General features: G+C 43.7%; 1 protein-coding gene across 12 annotated transcripts in view; it reads left to right on the forward strand.

Moving 5' to 3' along the window:
- TRIM2 (tripartite motif containing 2) overlaps positions 1-24,526 on the forward strand; it is a 120,948-nt gene that overhangs the window by 28,717 nt on the left and 67,705 nt on the right. For 2 of the 12 annotated variants that reach the window (XM_014574275.3, XM_075930074.1), the window contains one exon: positions 15,386-15,524. The exons of 7 other annotated variants lie outside the window; for them this stretch is intronic. The gene's annotated coding sequence lies outside the window, so the exon portion shown is untranslated. Of the gene's footprint in view, positions 1-13,700; positions 13,838-15,291; positions 15,310-15,385; positions 15,525-24,526 lie in introns of those variants that run through there. 3 more of the 12 variants (XM_075930071.1, XM_075930073.1, XM_075930075.1) reach the window with 3 other exon arrangements.

The following is a 24,526-nucleotide window of genomic DNA, read 5'->3' on the forward strand; positions in this document are numbered from 1 at the left end:
CATGCGCGCCTGGGCTGCCTTGCTGCCCGAGCCCCCCCGCAGCTTTGCAAAGCCGCGGGGAAGCCGGCAGCGGAGCAGTCCATGCGCGCCTGGGCTGCCTTGCTGCCCGAGCCCCCCCGCAGCTTTGCAAAGCCGCGGGGAAGCCGGCAGCGGAGCAGTCCAGGCGCGCCTGGGGTGCCCCGCTGCCCGAGCCCCCCCGCAGCTTTGCACAGCCGCGGGGGGGGGGGGGGGGCTCAGGCAGCGAGGCAGCCCAGGCGTGCCTGGACTGCTCCGCTGCCGGCTTCCCCATGGCTTTGCAAAGCCGCGGGGGGGGGGGGGGCGAGGGGAGGGGGCGAGGGCAGCCCAGGCACCCCTGGGCTGCCCGAGCCCCTCCGCGGCTTTGCTCTGCGTCTTCCTGGTCTGCAGACCAGGGAGACGCAGAGAAAGCCCCAGAGTACACGGGCGGCAGGACCGCGAGGTCCCGCAGTCCGTGTACTCTGGGGCAGCCCCGTTCGTATCTGCGGATCCGACGTAAGTCAGACCCGTGTAAGTCGGGGACTGCCTGTATTTAGAAGTCTTTATGATTACCTAAGGATTGTGTTCCCAGGACTAAGCTGGAGCACCCTTAATATGATGTTGGACCTTGGACAGTAACCTCTGGACTAAATTCCAAAAGAACTCTTTGCAACTACAAAGCTCACAATCTCTGCTATGAATCTGATCTCAGAACAATACCCATGTCTGTATGTGTATTGATGTTTTAACAAATATTCTCTCTCATTTTAGTTTAGTTAATTAACTAACTAAAAATAAACTAACCCTGTGAGGGTTCAGAACAGCAAACACCCAGGCTGCCCCGACGGAAGGCAGGATAAGGGATGCCCTGAAGACAAGGTGGTGAGGTGGGTTCCAGCATGGCCTAGAGGATAAAGTTATTCACCTGGGGAGGGCAGAGTAGTGGGTTCAAGTCCTGCATCCCTCAGGACAGAATACCCAACACCCAGGCCACCCTGATGAAAGGCAGGATAAGGGGCACCTGGGTAAGGTTTTGGGTTGGGTCCTGGCATAGCCTAGGATAAGATCTGAAATATTAGTTAATGTGGAGGTAATGTCTCTGAGCCTTTGGGATTCATAGAACTTTTTATACGATGAATCCTCATCCTATTTTACATGCGTGTCTGAGTGGAGGACTAAGGCTTGGTTTCATTAAAGCAGTGGTTCCCAACCTTTTCCAGATGGGAACCCATTTTGACAATTCAGGAAGACTTGGTGACCCAGGGCAATTCAGAAAATATGTGAAGAGCTCCTTAAGAACCACCTGGGGAAACACCTGGTGACCCTTTTGAAATGTAATGGTGACCCATATTTGAATCCCAACCCATAGGTTAGGAAACCCTGCATTAAAGGAACTGTGGTGGTGGTTTCTGGTAAGGTATTATAGAAGCTGTTTTGTTCTGACTTGGTAAATCTAGGTTTTGGAATAACCATCAGTTTTGGGGGTTGCCTGCCTCATTCTTTGCAATTCAGCACTAATTTAATAACCTCAACCCACTCCCCTGGGAGTCTTAGTTACATTCAGATATATGGAACAAACCATCATAGTAGGGGAGTCAATGGAAATAAGGTGTTTCTGTGCCCGGCCTGCCATTGTATAGCAAATTAGGTTTCTCTGGATTCCATCTAAGCAGCGCTTTGATTGCAGCTTAAATAGTAGGCTTGATGCAAATATGAACATGGATTTTTTTGTTGTCTTTAAGTCAAAGCTCCCAGACCAGATCCTATTGTCTATATTATTAGGAATAAGCAATTAGCTTACTGTATTGTGTCTAGCTATTGAAAGAAAAGCTGTATGTACCTCGAGTGCAGCACAACACAACTTGTTCAATAGGAGCTAATTATATATGTTTAATTTAGTTCAGTCTAAACAAGCAGCAGATTGAAATTAATTTCTTTCTCCCTTACTGGGAGATCATTTTCCAGATGTTTACAAAGAGATTGAGAAATCAGGGCATTTTCTTGACATCCCCATAAAAAGAGCTGACCAGGGTGTGCCATATATACTATAACACTTTGAGATCCTTAGATGTTACAAACTCTGGGGGGAAGGGGGGAAGTATGTAACAAATATTAATGAACAGAGCCTTAAATACGCTATAAATACTCAATATCAACACTCCATTGTATAAAAAGGGAAAATGAAATGCAGAGACATTTCACATGCATAGTCACAGTCTACAGGAGAGCTGAGAATAGAGTCACGCTCTCCTGCCTCCCAGGGCTGTGACTTTGCCACAAGACCTTTCTTCTTCTTTTTCTTCTTCTGGTTCTGTATTTCTGGCAAACCCTCATTCTGTCCTGCTTTGTCATTTTCTGATGGTTGGGTCTTTAGCCTTGAAGTACATTTGCAAGGTAGCAGCTTTTCTGTATTGTGCAATGACTCAACAAATGATGGAGGGTTTTAATTTCGGATTAATGGTAACCAATGCCTGAATATATAGTCTGTATAGCTGAGTCTGCGGTAATACATTTTCCCCTGGCCAGCTCTTGACAAAATGAATGTAAGACCAGCTCCCAGGCTTAGAAGCCATTTGAACTACTCTTAGAAAATGAGATCCTTGTAAAGAACAGGAGGCATTTTTAATCTGATTAATTGAATCTGGAACTGAGACATTGCTGAGTGTGCCCAATGCCTAGTGAAAGCAGGGATTTGAGGGTACTCATCACCTTGCAGTGGCAGTCCCTTAATGCATGCAGTGCAAGTGTTGATGGTTCATAGTTTTAAACAAGGTACTTTTATCCTCTTTCAGTTAAATTTAAAATCTGAGCTGGGTTAGGGGTAAAATACCTGACCTGCCCAGATATCAATGGCTATGTCTAGACTGCAGGCTTCTTTCGAAAGAGGCTCTTTCGAAAGCATCTTTCGAAGGAGCCTCTTTCGAAAGAGAGCGTCTAGACTGCACGGAGAAATTTCGAAAAAGCGGCTTGCTTTTTCGAAAGAAAGCATCCAGTGAGTCTGGATGCTCTCTTTCGAAGACGCCCTATTTACATTGAAGAACGCCTTCTTTCGAAAGAGGAACTTTCGAAAGAAGGCGTTCTTCCTCGTAAATTGAGGTTTACCGCCATTGAAAGAAAAGCCGCGTTCTTTCGAATTAATTTGAAAGAGTCTGGACGCAGGGGAAGTATTTTCGAAAAAAGGCTACTTTTTTCGAAAAAACCCCTGAGTCTGGACACAGCCAATGTGTCACAACAAAATGATTGACTAGAATGACTAGAAAATTGAGTTAATGAGAGAGCCAGAAAACTTTGAGGGCCCATGTCATGACCATGAGGGTTAGCCAGCAGCCTGGAAACTAAGGGTGTGTCTAGACTGGCAAGCTTTTGCGCAAAGGCAGCCACTTTTGCACAAAATCTTGCCGCCTGTCTACACTGGCCGTGAGTATTTGCGCAAGAACACTGACTTTGTATTGTATAAAATCAGTGGTTCTTGCGCAAATACTCCAATGATCCCGCTCAGGGATAAGCTTTCCTGCGCAAGAGGGCCAGTGTAGACAGCCAAGTTAATTTCTTGCACAAGAAAGCCCGATGGCTAAAATGGCCATTGGAGCTTTCTTGCGCAAGAGAGCGTCTACACTGGCACTGATGCTTTTGTGCAAAAGCAAATCTTTTGTGCAAAGGCACATGCCAGTATAGACGTTCTCTTGTGCAAATACTTTTAACGGAAAAAATTTCCGTTAAAGGTATTTGCGTAAAATCATGCCAGTCTAGACGCAGCCTAAGGGGTTAACTATGTCTCTTACCTAACCAGGTAGCAAGCAGCCAATAGAAATGTAGATAGGAATTTCAAACTGGGACAAAGGAATTTTTGTTTTTTTTCTCTCCTTTATCCCTGGGCAATTTCTCTCCAGCACACATAGTGAAGGCCCTGCTCAAGATGCGGAGGAGGGGCAGCTCAGCACTCCTGGAAGGATCAGAGCCTCAGGTCGAAGGGGTGGGGCTGGGGCCAGCAAGCCCTCTGTGCTGCCGGAATGTGTCCCCCCCCCCCCCCCTCCCAGCTCTGAGAGCTGCATGACACATGTGACACCAGTGGTAATTTAAAGGGCCCGGGGCTCCTGGCTGGCTTAAAGGGACTACGCAAATTCTATCCCAGACATCTTGGCTACGTCTAGGCTACATCCCCTTTTTGTAAAAGGGATGTAAATTAGACATATCGCAATTGCTAATGAAGCGGGGGTTTAAATCTCCCCCACTTCATTAGCATAAAAATGGCTGCCGCTTTTTATCGGCACGGAGCTTTGCCGGAAAAAAGCGCCAGTCTAGATGCTGATCTTGCGGAAAATAAAGCCTTTTCCGAAAGATCCCATATTTCATAGAGGGATAAGGGATCTTTCGGAAAAGGCTTTATTTTCCGCAAGATCGGCGTCTAGACTGGTGCTTTTTTCTGGCAAAGCTCCGTGCCGAAAAAAAGCGGCAGACATTTTTATGCTAATGAAGCGGGGGAGATTTAAATCCCCGCTTCATTAGCAATTGCGATACGTCTAATTTACATCCCCTTTGCAAAAAAAGATGTAGTCTAGACGTACCCCTTATGTAATGTAGCTGGACATTTCCTTTGCTCAGCAATTAGGGTTGCCAGGTGTCCCGTTTTGAACTGGGGAAACAAATTGAGAAAATATAAATGTCTGGTATTTTCTAAATAAGATGTAATGTAGATTGGGATGTAATGTGACGTGTGTCTGGTATTTTTGTTGAAACCAGGGCTCCAGCCACTGTGCCATCACTGCTACTGTGGCAGCCGGGAGCCCTGGGCCCCTTTGAATTGCTGGCAGGCCATACTGTTTCTCTCACTATCATTTGTCCATGAGCTGAATCCTGCTTTCCCACTGGGGATTGATAGGTGTGGAAGGGATGCAATGTCAGTCAACAGTCCCAATATGGAACTAGCTATTGCAGGGTTGCCACATGGTTTCAAGAAAAATACCAGACACACTTGACATTACATCACAATGTACGTTACATCTTATTTAGAAAATACCAGACATTTATATTTCTCAATTTGTTTGCTTAACAGAAAGCTCAAATACTGGACTGTCCAGTTCAAAACCGGACACCTGGCAACCCTAATTGCTGAGCAAAGGAAATGTGCAGCTACATTGCATAAGATGTCAGGGATAGAATTTGCACAGTCCCTTTTTTAAGCCAACCATACTATCAAAAGGCAAGTGAGGAGTTAAATGTTAGCAGTGCGGTGACTGGAAAGACAGCCATTGTCCACCCAACTCTAGTTCATAGGGATATACAAAGGAACAAAGGAAAGGCAAATTGGCTTGGAACTAACTTGAGCTTTCACTCATGTCTCAGTAAAGTTTTGAAAGCCTTTGTCTAAAATGTTATAGTTGACCTGACTTTGCTTTTTTTCAGCCTCAAGGACTGTCTAAAATTACTTTTCATTTCTGGATTCATTTTGTCTTGATTCCTAAGTGGAAACAAGTCATGGGAACATAGGAATTACTAAATTCAGCTGCTGCTGGTCAGAAAAAATATATGTTCATCATTATAAAATACCTAAAGGCATCCTAAATGTATGAACTTTCTTTTTTAAAAAAATAGCACTATGTGTGTACTGAGCTATTGCAGTGATTTAGCAAGAGCAAGTGACCCTCCTCTAATTTACAATCAGTTATGTTAGTCATAAAAAAATAACAAGATACATTTTTTTTTTGAACAAAGCTTTTTTCTTCTGAAAAAGCAGATTTGGGTAAACTACAACATTTTGCAAATTTGATGAATTGTTCAGTGGGGGAAAAATAAAAAAAATGTAAATTTCTCTGACATCTTTTTGAATGTTGCTTCAACTTTATTTTTAAAAAGATAAACATCAAATGAAATGGTGTTTTTGTCCAACCCAAGCCTTTAAAAAAAAAAAATCCATCTAACTGAAAAATGTGAAAGTCTTTTGTCTTGGATTGGCCTGAAACAATTTATTTTTTTTTCGGTCCAGCCACCAAACTGAACAACTGGTTATTCACACAGCTCTGGTACAGAGCAATGCAACAGGGCAGGCCATGCAGCCTTTGGGGGTGGGGGCAAAAGCAGTTTCATGTCATCTTTGCACTGCCTGAATTCTTGGCTCACATGGCGTCTGGTATACATTAGAATACTGGGGCTGCTCACACTTGCAGCAGCCTCCCCAAGAGTGCCCAAGTGGACACAGAACTGACTGCTATGACTTCTGTCCCTCCTCTCTTTAAAGCAAATGATGTAAAATTTAAGTGCACTCAGGTTCTTCTTTCAGAATCTGTTGGAAGCAGCTAATACCAGTCCCAGAAAATAAAGATTTTCTAGCATGGGTGACTCTAAACTAGCCAGGAAATTTTATGGATGCCTCTGCTCCTTCATCCAGAAAGGAGCTTTAAAATATTACCATCTCCTTCCTCTTTGCCTGGGAGCGGGGTCAGAGGTCAGGAGAAAGAAACAATTTAATCTCCTAGAAGAAAATTCCTTAATTGAGCAGCCAGCTCTCTGCATTCTGTCTTGGCTCCTAATATCTGAAAGGCTTGAAAATTCTGTCTTCAGGTTTTCCTCCTTGTCACTGTTTTTCCTGGTGTGAGTATTTGAGAAACACAGGCTGTATCATGCCCATTAAGTTTTAAGACTCTTGCTACCATTTGCTCCATGAAATGAAATGGCTATGGGACTCCCTTCTGTGCTGGGACTCCCAGAACCTGAAAACACATAGATAGAAATCAGATTCCCCAGGTTCTGTAGGTGATAGTCAAATGTTAAAGAATGTCTCAATCTCATGGGCTGCAAAATTCTGTAGACTTTATTCAGACACTATTCCTGTTAAAATCAAGTGAAGTACCGCCTGCTTACACACTGAGACAGGATTGCAACATGTAATTCCAAGATGCTGTTTTATCTTCTGCCATATACTGTTCCAATTCTTTCACTTTTGTTTTGAAAACTCAATCTCAGGGTTGGTTTAGTCTATAAAGTTAGATTGGATTAACTATGGTGCTTACGGTTGCCAGGTGTCCGGTATTCACCTGGACAGTCTGGTATTTTCGCCTCCTATCCGGTAAAAAAAAAATCAGATTCTCTGAATTTTTCCCCAGCCAGGAGGCAAAAATGCAGGGCACCTGGCAACCCTACAAACACTCAGCGCCCGGCCTCGTCCCCCCCCCCCCCAACACCCCCAGCTCCCTGACCCTAGTCTCCATGCTTACCTGGTACCCCAAGGCTGCTGGCACAAAATGGCTGCCAGCCAAAAGACCTAGGGGAAGCAATTTCAAGTAGGAATAAGAGATCCTCCGGAAAAGGGCTTTATTCCGGAGGATCGCGCCAGTCTAGACTCTCTTTTCCGGCTTTTCCCCAAGCCGGAAAAAAAGCAGCAGCCATGTTTATTTAAATCCCGCGGGGGATATTTAAATCCCCCGCGGATTTCCCTATTCCAAAGTTCAAAATTAGCATGCCTCTTCCGGAGAAGGGGCCAGTGTAGACGTAGCCTCTTTGAAATACAAAAATTGAAAGTTTCTGGAAAAAATTTAAAAGGATCAGGCATACTGTTGAGGTGAACTCAGTATTCGCCCTATTCTAGTGAGTGCCATTGTACAAAGCAAAAAAATGTTTTTCTTTACTAAATATGAGAAGGCCAAGAAAGTGAAAGAAAATGAAGTAGCTTTCCATTAACCACTGAACTGTTGGCATGAGTGAAGTGTGTAGTAATGAGAGACAAAAGAGGCCCCATCTTTCTGTCAGGCTTAGAAAGGAAAAGGGCTGCATGTATATCTCTCACGTACTTACTTCCAAAATCTTCCTGTCCTTTCTATCTATCCCTACTCCCCTTTCATTCCCTCCCAGCTCCCTCCCCTGGTTGAAGGGAGCCCTTAAAGGGACAACATTCCTTTTCTTTCAGCTAGCCGGAGAAATGAGTTTCCCTTTGACTTCTGACTATTTGATTAACTAGTTTTCAGAGAACCCTCCACCAACACCAGTACTCTACATAAAATCCTCTGTTAGGTCTAAAATCTTTAGAAATATATTTTAACATAAACATATGGTGAAATTTCATTAACATGTCTAATTTATTTTGTGTGATTTTTCATAACAAGTGTTCCATTTTTCTAAAAGCAATGAACTCTGTTATGAACATATTAAATTGCTCTGATTAATTTAAAATAAGGTCTTTGTTTCAAGAGCTTCAGGGGGATAGCCAAGTTAGTCTGTTACAGGAAAAAACAACAACGAATGGTCTGGTAGCACTTTATAGACGAACAAAACATGTAGATGGTATCATGAGCTTTCGTGTCTACGAAAGCTCATAATACCATCTACATGTTTTGTTCGTCTATAAAGTGCTACCAGACCACTTGTTGTTTTGTCTTTGTTTCAGTGAGTTTTAGTATGTAGCAATCTGGAATGATTACTTTATGAAGGCTTAAGCATATATTTAACATAGAAAATGTAAAACAAAGAAGGGCTGCATCGTGTATTCCATAATATTTAATGGTGTATTCAGCAGGACAACTGAGTTGCCTTTACTATGAAGTTTTTACAAATAAATCTCTGACAAACTTCAGAGTATATAAACCTGTGACTGTCACTTTTTATTCCCAAATGCAGTGCTTTCAATTAGGTACCTCCTGCATGTCCCATCTTTACAATCTGGCACGCAGTGGAAAACGTGCTCCATTTTCTTTAGAAAGACATTTTCAAAGAATGGGTTTCCCCCTCCCCCAATGTCATTTGCTACATTTGGGTTCAGGGATTTGGCTAGAATGGGTGAGAAGAGGGAAACAACGAGGAAGTGCAGGGATGGACAATGCATGGGGCCATACTCTGGGAAGCTTGCCTCCCCAAGCAGCAGCTTCACCCACTACCAATGGGGTCTGGTCTGTGTTCTGGCCAGTCACCTTACTGTGTCATACCCCAAGGATCCTCACAGTTCCACAGGGCAGGCCCACAACTTCTAAAACTCTGAAATGGAATCTTTGTATGCCAGCAGGGTTCTCTTCAGTGAATCCCGGGCAAGCCAGACTTCTGTGGGAGACTTGTTCCTACAGCTTCAGTTCACAGTGCTCTTAGCGCATATCTGCAGTGACACCAGGCAGCCCTTTCAAAACAATATAAGAATGTATTAGTCATGAGAGAGGCAGGCTTAGGATCATAGAATCATAGAACACTAGAACTGAAAGGGACCTCGATAGGTCATTGAGTCCAGTCCCCTGCTCTCATGGCAGGACCAAGCACCGTCTAGACCATTCCTGATAGATGTCTATCTAACCTGCCCTTAAATATCTCCAGAGATGGAGATTTCACAACCTCCCTGGGCAATTTATTCCAGTGTTTAACCACCCTGACAGGAAGTTTTTCCTAATGTCCAACCTAAACCTCCCTTAGTGCAGTTTAAGCCTATTGCTGCTTGTCCTATCCGCCAAGGCGAAGGAGAACAATTTTTCTCCCTTGTCCTTCTGACACCCTTTTAGATACCTGAAAACTGCTATCGTGTCCGCTCTGTCTTCTCCTTTCCAAACTAAACAAGCCCAATTTTTTGTCTTCCTTCACAGGTCATGTTCTCTAGACCTTTAATCATTCTTCTTGTTCTCTATATACAGTAAACTTCCGATAATCTGGCACCTTTAGGACCCAGGGGGTGCCGGATTATCAGATATGCCGGACTATCGGGGGGGGGGGAGCTATGAGGTGTCCAGGGTGGGGTGGGAGGGGAGGAAGCCACCCCAGATCCCTCATAACCCCCCTTTCCAATAGTCCGGCTCTACCCCAGGCATCCCTGATTCAGCTGCTGCTGGTCACTTTCAGCAGCGGCTGAATCGGGGATGGCTTTGGCAGAGCAGCTGGGGTGCTGCCGTGTTGGTCTCGCAGCGCTGAGGGGCGGCACTGTGGGACCAACCCGGCAGCACCCCAGCTGCTCTGCCCTTGGCTTCCCCGATTCAGCTGCTGGTTAGTTTCAGCAGCGGCTGAATCAGGGAAGCTGGGCACAGAGCAGCTCCAATTGTCCGGCTGCCCAGAGCACTTCCGGGTTCCCAATGGTGCTGGACCATCAGGAGTGCTGGAGCATTGGATGCCGGATCAATGGAGTTTTACTGTATATTTGTTGGTGAGAGCCAGGGCTCCATTAACCCTGCTCCCCTTTTGTCTTCCAGTTCCAAGAGATCCCCTCCTCTCAGCCCAGATACCTGACACATTTCCCCCTTTCTTTTATAGCTCTCTTGGATCCTTTGCTCTGCTTCCCTACAGAGAGATGGGGCAGGAGAACTCTATTGGTTGTGAGACATGGCTGTCCCAGGACTGGGGTTTCCATAGTCTCTTCAGAATCCTCCATTCATGTGTTGCCTCTGTCCAGTTAGAGATTCTGGTTTCCTCCTCATGCCTTCCCTTTATGCTCAATGCACAGCAGAACAAAGCCAAGAGGAAACTGAGATGGGCAAGGAAATACTTAAAATATTACCAAAATACACACATTTGTCACAACGCCACCTTTATGTTTCCCCTATTGTTGGGACAGCCAAGATCTTGTTAGAAATTGCCTTAGAGGTTCTTTCTCTTGAACCTGGCAGCCTAGCCTTAAAGTTCTTCCTCCTGAGGTTTTTTTAATCTATTACTTTCCCCGCATAATCCAGAAAAAATGATGGTCATAAACCTTCTTCCTGTTCTCGCCAGAAAACAAGTTATATATATCAGAAATAACAAAATTCACCAAGTAACCCAGCAGAAAAATCTGTAACTATTTCTAATAAATTCCAAAACTAATTCTCACCTAAAATGGGTTAATTATCAGAGCCAAGACCTAGAAGACTACATTCATTCAGCAGTAAAAGTGAATGCATGAATAAATAGATTGATCTAAGATTCCATATTGCGCTTGGGCAAAAGCAAATCGGTCTGTTTATCAGAATTATGTTCACATTCTGTATATGCATTTTATTATGGCTAGCTTGAAATCTGTATGAACGTGTTATAGAGCCCACCAAGCAGTCAATTAAAGCCAAACACACAATTGGCAGGGGGAGGGAAGAAGGGAGAGAATCAGCCTTCCTTGTTAATCTGCAGAATGAAACTGCAGACATTCTGGCATTGTTACTGATCCAAATTAAATGGTATCTTCACCTTTTAAGTGTCACTTACCCCCAGAACAACCTCTGTGGCGAAGTGCAAACAGAACAGAAAGGAGGAAAATCTGCTTTCATTTATTTATTTGGAATCCATCTAGCTTTAACATAAATGTCAGAGGAGAATCTAGTCCCACATAGACTTTTTTTTTTTTTTTTTTTTTTTTTTTTTTTTTTTTTTAAGATATCATCTACCATCCCATCATACTTTGTCATCTGTTAGTCATTGACTGCTGGGATTGACTTTCTATTTGTTGTAATGCAATTTTCTGTTAATCATTAATAAAATAACATACACAACTGGTATGTCTTATTTTTTTTGGTCTGCATTTGTACAGCACCTACCAAAATGAGCTACAGCAATAGACATTAATTATAATAATTAATAAACAGTGTATGAGCTGCACCTGCTGCAATCCCGTTAAGTAGGACTACAGTAACTCAATAACAAAGGAAATCTAATTTTAAAATAAATCAGGATAATCTGTTTGTATCCAAAAACATTGAAATTATGTATTTTAAAAAATAATATTTTAATTAGCATTTTAAAGGCTAATACCTAGGCTACGTCTACATTGGCCCCTTCTCCAGAAGAGGCATGTTAATTACCAGCTTCAGAATAGGGAAATGCGCGGGGGATTTAAATATCCCCCGTGGGATTTAAATAAACATGGCCGCTGCTTTTTTTCCGGCTTGGGGAAAAGCTGGAAAAAAGCGTCTAGACTGGCATGATCCTCCGAAATAAAGCCCTTTTCCGGAGGATCTCTTATTCCTACTTCAAAGCCGGAAAAAAAGCGGCGGCCATGTTTATTTAAATCCCACGGGGGATATTTAAATCCCACGCGTATTTCCCTATTCTGAAGCTGGAAATTTAACATGCCTCTTCCGGAGAAGGGGCCAATGTAGACATACCCCTAGTGTATGTAAAATGTCATTATTTTGGCAGGAAGAAAATGGTTTCTCAGATTCAACTTATTCATCTGGTCTTTTATTAATACTTCAGGTCTCCCCAGATACAACTTTTCACAAATATTTCTCTTCTACCAGTGCACTAGTAAACATTTACCATCCAGTTCCTCTAGAAAACCATGACCCCCTCCACAGCCAGAAAACAGAAAGAAAGGCATGTTGGAGAGGATGGAGCCAGAGCTGCTCTAGTAGGGAAATTGATACTATTAGACGGTGAGATAGGAAGGTAGTTTCTAATGAAGGCCTAGACTCTTGGGTGGAGGAAAGAGGTTATGAAACCAGGTAGCAAGCCTCTATAGAGCATAGTATCAAGGGAGGGGTACAGATGGAGGTGAGAACTTCGCCGATGACTGATTTAGGCCTTGATGAGGGAAAGAGAAACTATGGCTATGTCCACCCTAATCTATGTCAGCCATGCCCTTGGCTCCCTGTGCCGGGAGTGTATGTCCTCACCAAGAGTGCTTGTGTCAATGGTATTGTCAGTGTTGGACACTGTGGCTATATCTATATTGCAGGGTTTTTGCGCAAGAAGTCTTTTGAGGAAGAGTTCTTGAGCAAAAGCACGTCCACACCTTGCTTTTGTACAAGAAAGTGTCCACACTGCATGGATGCTCTTGTGCAAGAAAGCTCTGATGGTCATTCATAGCACCTGTGCTTTTTCGGATAGGCTCTATTTGCGCAAGAAACCCCTGCAGAATGTCCACACATTCCTTTTTGCGCTACAGCTGTAGCTGTGGGATGGCTTTCGGAGTCCAGTAAAAGTTGACATGAGCAATGCAGTGTCTTCACTGATACTGTATCAACCTAATAACATGGACCATGTCTCTATGCCACTCGGGGCGGGGTATTACTAAATTGGTGTATAGAGGCACTTATGTAGGTGGGAGCCAAATTTCAGTGAAGATGCTTCCATAGCTAGGTCGATGCAAGGCAGTTTACATTGACCTATGTTGACCTAACCATGTAGGGTAAGCCAGGTGTAGGCAATATTGCAAGCTGGCTAGTCAGTGTGAATGATGATAGAGTTCTGGGGAGAAGTAAAGGAAATAAAAGAAGCACTATTTTTTCCCATAAAAATGTTGGTCTCCAAGCAATAAAGTAAGGAGACTAGAAGGGTTAATTGCATTCACTTTAATTTCTCAAACAAAGTTTGAGACACAAAGTGGATACGGTCATATCTTTTATTGAGCAATATTACCTCTTCCACCTTGTCTCTCGAGTATTCTAGGGCCAATGCAACTACAATAACACTGCAATTGTCAATGAAAGTTTGAGAGACCATACAAAGGGAAATAATTGAATATGCTCTATACCGTAACAACAGGGAGATGGTCGGCTTTGTCGAGCAAGCCATGCTGAAAGGAGTACTTCATCTTCTAAAGTGAAAAAACTTTCTGGCTTACAAGTTACTACACCAGGGTTAGGGATTTTGGCTACATTAAAACTGTAAGTGCTTAGAAAAATGAAGTCCTTTTATCCCATTCATTTACTAGTGATGGGATGACTCACAGCTGCCAACTGTTTCCATTTACTTTTATTTATATAAAACACTAACCACTTTTCAAATCTACCCCTCCCAAAAAGCTCTTTCAGCTCAGTTTATGGCAGTGGCATTTAAAGTGTGATCTCATTTTTAGCTTGTATATTGGTTGAGGTGGGGACTGTGTGATAAGAGGAAAAGCTAAAATGCAGCCAGAGCCTCTTCTACATTTTTTTAACACATGCTTGATGGTTTCTTGGTGTCAGAATATTTGGATATGGTAGGTGTTTTTGTTGTTTATTTTTAATTGTAATACATTTAAAGGAGACCTAGTTTTGCTTTTTTAGGGCTGGGCTTTTTAAAATTAAATGAATTTAAAGGTGGATTTTTTTTTTTCAAGAAAAGAGGGAGGGAAGGAAAAGGGAAATAGTCTCTGTTTTCCTGAATGTTTAAAGATTGCCTAATTTTTGTTGTTGTAGTATTGTTTGTTTGTGGATTCGATTGGGATTTTTTACATTAGAAATCCATGTGCCATCTTTACTAGAAAAGTCCACAGTAATTAGCCAATAACTAGTGGAATCCTTATATTACATGAAATGGAAAGTTAGCAAATGGGAGAAGTTTTTAGTCAGACTTTATAAAGGTTTTTTTTTGGTTTTTTTTTTTTTGTTAATCTAATTGATGCTTTGGAAGAAGGATGTTTCTGTTAATAGTTTAACATTTGTCCCTTAACTAAAGTCTGACTACGCCTAATACACACACTCAAAGACTTTTTGCAGGTCTTCCAGGAATACTAGATCAGACCTTACATTCCTAGTATTTCTAAACCTCCTCCTAAATGAAATGCAATTCTGCTACTGTCAACCCTTCTTTATCCATGATAGAATAGCAGAAATCAATAAAAAATATTTTGCAGATTATATGTAAACCCTAAAGTATCAGAAAAATGTTCATAAATAATCAGACTTTTGCATATTTATATTAACTGAACAACTGAGGGATTGAAGATATGGGTAAATTTTTGAAAAATGCATGAGTGACTCAGGATTCTATTGACTTTCAACAAGAATTAGGTTGTTAGTCTTTAAAGTGCTACATAGTCCTGTATTTTGTTTCAAAATTTTACTTGTTTGTTGCCTTTTGGTAAGAGATACTCAGCCTAATAATTACTAGCTGCGGGGCTAAGTCCTGGGGTCCCTCCCTAGACCTGAGAGAGAATTTGCCAGTCCAAGAAAGACTTCCATGTTGGTCCCCAAATTCACTTACCCATTTATAAATAATGGGCTATTTTTAAGTCTCTAGTCAATGGTTTAGATCTTTTTCTTCTGGAAGGGCTGTTTGTGTTTATGGGGCAGGGAGAGTAGTTTGCTTGGTGCAGGAGTGAAAATGGGCCAATGCTTTATACATTTATTCATAACCGTATTGGTCTGTTTTTGGAGGATACCTACAGGAGTATTTAGTCATCTGCACTTATGAGACCATTTTAGCACAGGGTGGGAAAGCTGGCTGTTGCTTTTCTGTCTTTGTACCTTTGATTAGTTGCAGGGCCAGTGCTTGGAGAATGCGAGCAAGGCAGGCAATATATTCCATCCAGTTTTAGCAGTAATTTTCAGTTTATGAAAAACAGATGACTTAATGCACTGGACGTGGAAGCAACTGACATATGAACAGCTTGAACAGAAAATCCTGGGTTAAGAAGATTCAGGCTCAAGCTAGATTGTTTTTCCTTTGCTAATTTTTATTACATCATTGGTATGTCTCCAAAGAGAATTGGATATACCACTTGTAAATACAAGGGGATGAAGATTTAACTTTCAGCTCTCTTCAGACTGCAGAGCTCCAGGAGTAAATGAAGTGAGGGGAGAGAGGGAAAGTAAAAGCCCTTCCTGTGGTTTCCTGCTCAGCTGACAACCATTTAAAAAAAGGAGAGGAGGCAACAGCTCTTTCCCATTGTCTTTCTAAATACTGTAAGTTCTCTTACAATTGTTTGCAATTATCCTTGTGTTAATTTTCACTCAGGTATTTTCTGGAAGTGAATCCACTCTTGGTTGTTATGAATTCTGTCAGGGATTCTGCTGTGCAAGTGAGAAAGGAACCAGCTTTTGTTATTTTTCCTCTTTTTGTATATTGTAGACAAATATGTATTGGCGCATTTGACACCTCTCTTGTTGATGGGCATGTCAATGAGACTTTAGAAGTTTAGGTGCTGTTACCATTCCTGGCAGAACCTTTGCTGCATTTGGGAGTTAGCAAAAAGACCACTGTGAATGTTGTGCAGTGCAGAGTGAGTTTTTCAAAGAGAAATTTGTGTAATGATGAATAAACGGGCCAGGACATGACAAGGAAAACAAATGTTTTCTTCTGCTTTTAAAAGAAGCAGCAGAAGAAGGAAAAAAAACTTGACACAAATCCCAGGAATTTGCATGTGAAACAAACCCAAAGCCATTTATTCATCACAAGGTCATGCCTCTGCAGACTTGACAGGACAATATCAAGGTACATTTAGGAATTTTAAAAATAGCTTCCCCTCCCCATTGTTGTTTATCCTTCAGAAGCTTTGAACAAAATTCCATTGCCTTATCAAATTGTTTTCCTCTTCATACAGACTCAGGCAAGTTTCTCATTGTAACATTATTAATTGCTATTTGTCTGCTAATACTGATGGATTGGGAATGATTTCTATTGATTAATTATGTATCTTGACCATTCAGTGCACAAGCAGCTTCGGACAATTTGTAGATAGAGATGGGAGACCAAGTTCATGTGAAAATTCTGGGCCTTCACAATTTATATAGTGTACCCTTGAATCTGATGCTTCCCAGGACAGTACAAAACAAACAATCCAACCCCCGCTCTCAACTTTTATCCTTGAAATACTCTCCGATATCAACCTGTGAAATAAGCAAAACCAGCGCCTTTTTTGAGGTCCAACTTTCAACAGGCACAGCAGGCCAAAAAAAAAAACCCATGCATATGTGTACTGAACTTCCTGTGGGTCTATCAGAAGGCTGAAGTGAAAGATAAACTATAGCAGCTAAACAAATACTTAAGGGATCCATAGGATGGGGGGGGGGGGGGGGGGTAGTGGGCACTGTTGGAGCCTTTCTGGATCCTCCTTCAAATGAAAGGGGGAGGGAATTCCCTTCCTCTCCCACTGAAGATTCTGGAGTGTGGAATTGGAGGGCAGTGAGCCCACCTGTCCGTAACCCCTTGAAGAGCCGAGAAAGCAGTGGTGCCATATCTCATAAATTTATCATGGGTTTCATGATAGTTGGCATTTTCCTTAATGTCCCAGCTCCTGGAGTCAAAGGACTAAATAGGAATCACAATGTACTTTTTTTAAAAAAAATGAAAACTTCTAACCCTCATGATTGTGAGTAAGAGTTTGAAAACATTAACCCTAAAAGCTTTAAAAAAAATAGAGGTAAATAAAAATAACCTAAAATGTATTATGATTTAAAAAAAAATCTCATTATTTATAAGCCAGTCTTACGGGGGATTTTTGGAGTGGGGGAGACTAATTCATGATTTAAAAAAGAGATTTCTAGGGGTGCTGTGTACGTTGAGAGAGAAAGGGAAGTAGAAGTCCCTCTGGACTACTGCACCCAGCTGGAGCACAGCTAAAGATAAAAAGTGAGAGTTTTTCCCTTGAAAACACAAACAAACCGTGATGCTCTTCTTCCCTTTCTAAGGCTTATTCTTATGCAAAGCAAAATCTTCTCTTTTCCAAGCATCTCACATATTCTCTTTGAAAGCAGGACTTTACTTGCCACCAGCCACTCATTTCCTCCTTTTCCTTTTTATCCATGAGCACTATGCATTTGCCAGCCATTGAAACCCTGATTGCCAGGTTGCCTACCAAGCAGATTTGGTAGGAAAAGACTGGTTGTAAGTTTTGATCGTACTTGGGTGACATTGGCCAAACTACCTAGAGATTTTTCTGGACCCAGGGAGAATACGCCTTACCTAGTGACCTCATTTTTAACTTGAAGAAGATTGGATTGTTTCTGGATGTTCTGTGCTTACAATTATCGCAAAGACGTACTGGTTCTGTCCTTGCCTGATAATGAAATTAATCACTCAGCAGCTTATGTAAATATATTTCTGATGCTACTGATTCCTTTGTGGGAAATAATGGGTAAAATGACCCACATAAGTCCAGAATGTCCTGTCTGAGAATGGTGTTGTGTTCCCACATGAAAGCTGAAACTTGTCCAGCTGCATGAGTCTTTAAATATGCACTCTTTTGTGTCAACATGTTGTATTATGTCTTGACACATGGACTATTTGCACAAAACAAATGCTTGATATGGTAAATTAGGATTTGTCCTTGAGCCGAATTTAAAAGAACTGTACTTAATCATTCACCAAGTATATCAGCTCTTCAAAATAATTTCCCAAGGTAAGAAATATTTTAACACAGCTGATTAGTATTATTTGCTTATGTTATACAGCAGCTAAACTATACAGATTTCTTAGAGCAGCAAAAAGGGACCTGGAGTAATAAATGCAAATAGCCCCTTATATTGATGGTTCTACATATAAATCCTTAATGCTACTTTCTTATGCTTTTCTGGCCCTTCAGCAGAAATTAGCTCTTACCTATTTTATAGATGAAGTATTAATAATATCAAGTTCTTGTAGAACACTTTTCATTACTAGATCTCAAAGTGAGGTGCATATTCCTATTCCTAATAGTCTGGTATATCCTGTAAAGACTAATTTGGCTACCCCCTGAAGCTTTTGATTCCTATTCCTATTAATTATGCTGGTGCATAAACAAGAAAGCAAGCAACATGAAGACATGATGGTTTGTTCTAGAATAGTGGTCCCCAACCTTTTGAGGTTGTCGGGCGCCAGGGGTCGTGGCCGTTCGCCCGCCGGGCGCCAGGGGGTGGGGACACTTGCGTGCCCGCCCCCCCCCATAGCCGCATGCCCGGGGCCGGGGCCTCCCCCATAGCCACGCGCCCAGGGCCTCCCCCATAGCCACGCGCACGGGGCCGGGACTGGGACCGGCGCTTCACGCCCTCCCCCCCCGCAAGCGGCGTGCGCCCGGGGCCGACACTCCCCGCAAGTGCCACGCCATGTACCCGGGGCCAGGCCAGCCCTGAGCACCTGGCGGGCACCGTGTTGGGGACCACAGTTCTAGAATCACTGGAACAAAATATTTGCTAAATGAAAGTTTTTTGTTTTTTTTTAAAGGAATTAAAATTCATTTTCAGGATTGCAAGAAAAATGATATAATAAAGGGAAGATAGGACAGTTAAATATCTTTTTTTAAGATATAAAAATATCTTTTAAAGATGTATTTAAAGCCTTCTCTAGACCATATCTGAGAGAGAATCAGCTAGGGCAACAACTCCTAAGAGGGAAGTGTTGTAGTTATAAAAGCGCAGACTAGCTGATGTGATGAATATAAAGGTGGGGATGGATGAGCAGTGATCAGATGTATCTGTCTTAGCTTTACTATTGCTAACTAGCACTAACTGAAGTGTAGCTAATTTAAGAAGTAGACTAGTGGTTCCCAACCTTTTCAAGCATACGGACTCCTTTTCAATCTATTACAATTTTACCGACCCCCAAACAGTATAGCTGTTTTCAAACATTCCATTACCTGATCATCATTTGAAGTGTATAATAGTTCATGTTACCAAAACAAATATAGTAGTATTGAGAGCTAATACACCGTGTCCACAGTGAAATGTAGCAACTTTGAGATGCCATATATTTTTATTGAATAAAATTTTATTGGATCCACCATCCATTTTTGCTAGTGGCCCAACTAAACCCTTCCTGCCACTTTTAATAGCTTTGGAATGGTTAGAGTGGGGTGACATATTTAAATAAGAGGGGAAAAAAATGGTAAAATGTGACTGACCCGTTTATATGTTGACTCCAGAGTATGGTCGCAGCTTGTCAGCTTCAGGATGGGCTGAGTGACATGCGGACTGCAGGGCATGGAGCTTCTCAGTTCCCATTGGCTTCTATTCACCCACGTTGCTTCAACAATTCCTGCCCCCTCCGTCCTCTGCCCATCCACAGAGTCAGGGGGCTCTCATGGCCAAAGGGAACTCTGGAGCTGCCAGCTCCTACAGGACAGAACTTTGGGAGGGTCGGAGGCAAGGACAGAACTTTGGGAGTGCGGGGGAGTAGCAGGGAGAGGGACAGTAGTTGTGCATGCCGGGACATAGCTTGCTTTTGATCTCGTTTCCTGGACACTAAGGGTATGTCTAGACCAGTGGTCCCCAACGCGGTGCCCGCGGGTGCCATGGCGCCCGCCGGGGCATTCGTGGGCGGCCGGCCCCGCCCCGCCCCCGGCGCACGGGAGGCGCCGGCCCCAGGTGCGCGACACGCACCGGCTCTGAGTGCATGGCGCTTGGGCAGCCTCAGCCACAGGGCACATGCGGGCGCTCGGGTGTGCGGTGCTCGCGCGGCACCGGTGCTGGCCCCAGGCACGTGGCTCGGGCGGCAGCGCCGGCCCCGGGCCCACGGCACGAGGCGCTCGGGCGGCCTCAGCCCCGGCCCTACGGCACACGCCAGTGCCGGGTGCAAGGGCATCCCAGTCCCCTGGCGTGCCCCCGGGCGCCCGGCGCGTGAGTGGCCCCCACCTCCCGGGCTCCCGGCGCATGAGTGGCCTCACTTCCCAGGCGCCCGGGAGTCTCTAAAGGTTGGGGACCACTGATCTAGACTACATGGCTCCATCAACGGAGTCATGTAGATAAGTTTACTAGACATAGGAAAATGAAGCAGCGATTTAAATAATTGCAGCTTCATTTACATCAAAATGGCTGCCACGCTGTGCCGATCAGCTGTCTGGTGGTACAGCAGGGCAGTCTGGACGCGCCGCAGTCGACAAAGGAAGGCTTTGTCAACCAATCTGGTATGCCTTGTGAAATGAGGTTTACCGGAGCGGCTGACAAAGGCTTCCCTTGTTGACCGTGGTAAGTCCAGACTGCCCCGCTGTGCCACCAAACAGCTGATTGGCACAGTGTGGTGGCCATTTTTATGTAAATGAAGTGGCAATTATTTAAATCGCCGCTTCATTTTCCTATGTCTAGTAAACTCATCTACATGGCTCCGTCGACAGAGCCATGTTGTCTAGACATACCCTAAGAGAGCAAGGGGAAAGTGCTTGCATCCTGTGCATGTCTCTCATTCATCAGCCCAGGTATGAGAGGCATGCACACCATGCAAGCACTTTCCCCACACTCCCTTAGCTTCCGGGGAACGGGATCAAAAGCAAGTCGTGTCCTGGTATGCATGGCTGCTGTCCCCCCTTGTGCTCGGGGAGGGGGAAGAGGGGGGAAGAGGAAAAAAAGGAAAGCTTTAAAAAATGTAGCATGAGTCTCTAATCATTGCAAAGGTTTTATACAGTTCTTGTTTCATTGTCTATCCAGGATGAGTGGAGCTAATATTTTAATCAAAAGCTTGAAATTGTGCTGTACTATTGCATAGTAGTTGATTTAACAAGAGAAGAACCGTGGCTATGGACTGAGTTATTCTGACTGACTTACCTGTGAGTAGTAAGGAAATATTCATATACAAGTGTGCCCCAAGATTTTGTCTGCATAATCAACTCTCCCCTAAAGTTAGAAGTGCAGTTTTAGGATTATTAGGCTCATAAGTGTGTAAATTATATGAAAATGAGATTTAGGCTCCTAGGTCAGTTAATATTCCAGTGCTTAGCACCATGCCTATATACTTTTTAAAAAATCTGGGCCATACTGTTTATAGTTACAAAATAAGCAAGGCTGCTGTATCTGTTTTTCGTCTCTCCCATCTACATTGCAAGTCCCATTATTTCAGAGTACTCACTAACAGCATGCAGAAGTCCCCGAAAGTGGTAAAAAAAAAAATGGCTCTGTTTTAAATCCTGCCCACTCTGTTTTCATTTTTGTAGAATATTCCCTCTGGCAATGCTAAAAACTAGGTGTGATTGACATGCTCTTAAAGATGCTTTTCTATGCTACAGCTCCCATTGAAACTGTTGAATCGGTGGAAGCAAGGCTGAGGATTTTTTTTTTCTTTTTTGCTAAAAGCCCCTAATATAAACAAGACTCTATTGTGCAGCTGGGCTCGAAGCAGGTGGGCAAACCGTAGAATGCTTCAGCTTTGCATTCTGCAGAGCTGTAGCATAATTGAAAATATTATTCCATCCTATCATAGAATCATAGAACTGGAAGAGACCTCAGAAGGTCATCAAGTCCAGCCCCCTGCTCTAGGCAGGACCAGTTCCAACTAAATCAACCCGGCCAGGGCTTTGTCAAGCCGAGACTTAAACACCTCTAGGGATGGAGACTCCACTACTTCCCTAGGTAACCCATTCCAGTGCTTCACCACCCTCCTAGTGAAATAGTTTTTCCTAATATCCAACCTGGACCTCTCCCACCACAACTTGAGACCATTGCTCCTTGTTCTGCCATCTGTCACTACTGAGAACAGCCTCTCTCCATCCTCTTTGGAACCTCCCTTCAGGAAGTTGAAGGCTGCTATCAAATCCCCCCTCACTCTTTGCTACTGCAGACTAAACAAACCCAAGTCCCTCAGCCTCTCCTCATAAGTCATATGCTCCAGCCCCCTAATCATTTTGGTTGCCCTCCGCTGGACCCTCTCCAATGCGTCCAGATCCTTTTTGTAGTGGGGGGGGGGGGGGCCAGAACTGGACACAATACTCCAGATGCGGCCTCACCAAAGCCGAATAAAGGGGAATGATGACATCTCTGGATCTGCTGGCAATGCTCCTCTTAATGCAACCTAATATGCCATTAGCCTTCTTGGCTACAAGGGCACACTGTTGACTCACATCTAGCTTCTCATCCACTGTAACCCCCAGGTCCTTTTCTGCAGAACTACTACTTAACCGGTTGGTCCCCAGCTTGTAACTATGCTTGGGATTCTTCCGTCCCAAGTGCAGGACTCTACACTTGTCCTTGTTGAACCTCATGAGATTTCTTATGGCCCAATCCTCCAATTTGTCTAAGTCATTCTGTACCCTATCTCTGCCCTTAAGGGTATCTACCTCTCCCCCCAGCTTAGTGTCATCCGCACACTTGCTGAGGGTGCAATCCATCCCCTCATCCAGGTCATTAATAAAGATATTGAACAAAACCGGTCCTAGAACCGAACCTTGGGGCACTCCGCTAGAAACCAACCGCCATCTTGACATCGAGCCATTGATCACTACCCGCTGGGCCCGGCCTTCTATCCATCTTACCGTCCATTTATCCAATCCACAATCCCTTAACTTGCTGGCAAGAATATTGTGGGAGACCGTATCAAAAGCCTTGCTAAAGTCAAGGTATATAACATCCACTGACTTCCCCATGTCCACCGAGCCAGTTACTTCATCATAGAAGCTAATCAGATTGGTCAGGCACGACTTGCCCTTTGTGAATCCATGCTGACTATTCCTAATCACTTTCCTCTCATCCAAGTGCCTCAATATGGATTCCTTAAGGATCCCTTCCATGATTTTTCCTGGAACCGAGGTAAGACTGACCGGCCTATGGTTCCCTGGATCATCCTTCTTCCCTTTTTTGAAGATGGGCACTACATTTTGCCTTTTCCAGTCATCCGGGATTTCTCCCGATCTCCACGACTTTTCAAAGATAATAGCCAAAGGCTCCACAATGACATTTGCCAACTCCCTCAGTACCCTCGGATGCACTAAGTCCGGACCCATGGATTTGTGTATGTTTAGCTTTTCTAAATAGTTCCTAACCTGTTCTTTACCCACCATGGGCTGTCCATCTTCATCCCATCTTGCATCACTTAGCGCAGAAGTCCAGGAGCCGACCTTGTCCGTGAATACAGAGGCAAAGAAAGCATTGAGTACTTCAGCTTTCCCCACATAATCTGTCACTAGGTTACCTCCTTCATCCATTAGGGGCCGCACACCCTCTCTGATCACCTTCTTCTTGTTAACATGCCTGTAGAAACCTCTCTTGTTATCCTTCACATCCTTAGCCAGTCGCAATTCCATTTGCGCTTTCGCCTTCCTGATAACCCCTCGGCATTCTCGAGCTATACCTTTAAACTCTTCCCTGGTCATTTGTCCAAGTTTCCACTCTTTGTAAGCTTCCTTTTTGTGCTTAAGTTCACCAAGGATTTCCCCTGTAAGCCAGTCCGGTTTCCTACCATGTTTGCCTCTCTTGCTACGCGTCGAGATGGCTTCTTTCTGTGCCTTCAATAAGGCTCTTTAAAATACTGCCAGCTGTCCTGGACTCCTTTCCCCTTCATGTTAACATCCCAGGGGATTCTGCCCATCAGATCTCGGAGGGAGTCCAAAGTCTGCTTTTTTGAAGTCCAAGGTGTGTACTTTACTACTCTTTCCTTCCTTTGGTCAGGATCCTGAAATCTACCATCTCATGATCACTGCTTCCCAGGTTGTCACCCACCTCCACTTCCCCTATTAGTTCCTCCCTGTTTGTGAGCAGAAGGTCAAGCTGCGCACGGCCCCTGGTCGGATCCTTCAGCACCTGTGTCAAGAAGTTATCCCCAACATTCTCCAAAAACTTCCTGGATTGCCTGTGTACTGCCGTATAGGTTTCCCAGCAGATGTCAGGGTGATTAAAGTCCCCCACAAGAACCAGGGCCTGCGATCTGGAAGCTTCGCTCAGTTGTCCGAAGAAAGCCTCACTGTCTACACTGTAAGAAGAACTATGTGTTAGCCATGTCTAGCATATTTATAGTTGGGTTCTCCAATACTAAACAAAAAAACAGCCATATTGGATCAGACCAAATGTCTGTCTAGCTCAGTATCCTGTCTTCCAACAGTGGCGACAGAGGGAGTGGCAACAGAGAGAGTGAACAGAACAGGTAATCAAGTGATCCTTCTGTCAGCCATTTCCAGCCTCTGACAAACAGAGGCTAGGGACGCCATTGATGGACCTAACCGCCATGAATTTATCTAGTTCTTTTTTGAACTACTTTTTTGAATACCGTTAGAACTACCATGTAGTTCCTGACC

Source organism: Pelodiscus sinensis, chromosome 5 (genome assembly GCF_049634645.1).
Source record: "Pelodiscus sinensis isolate JC-2024 chromosome 5, ASM4963464v1, whole genome shotgun sequence".
Classification (NCBI taxonomy): domain Eukaryota; kingdom Metazoa; phylum Chordata; order Testudines; family Trionychidae; genus Pelodiscus; species Pelodiscus sinensis.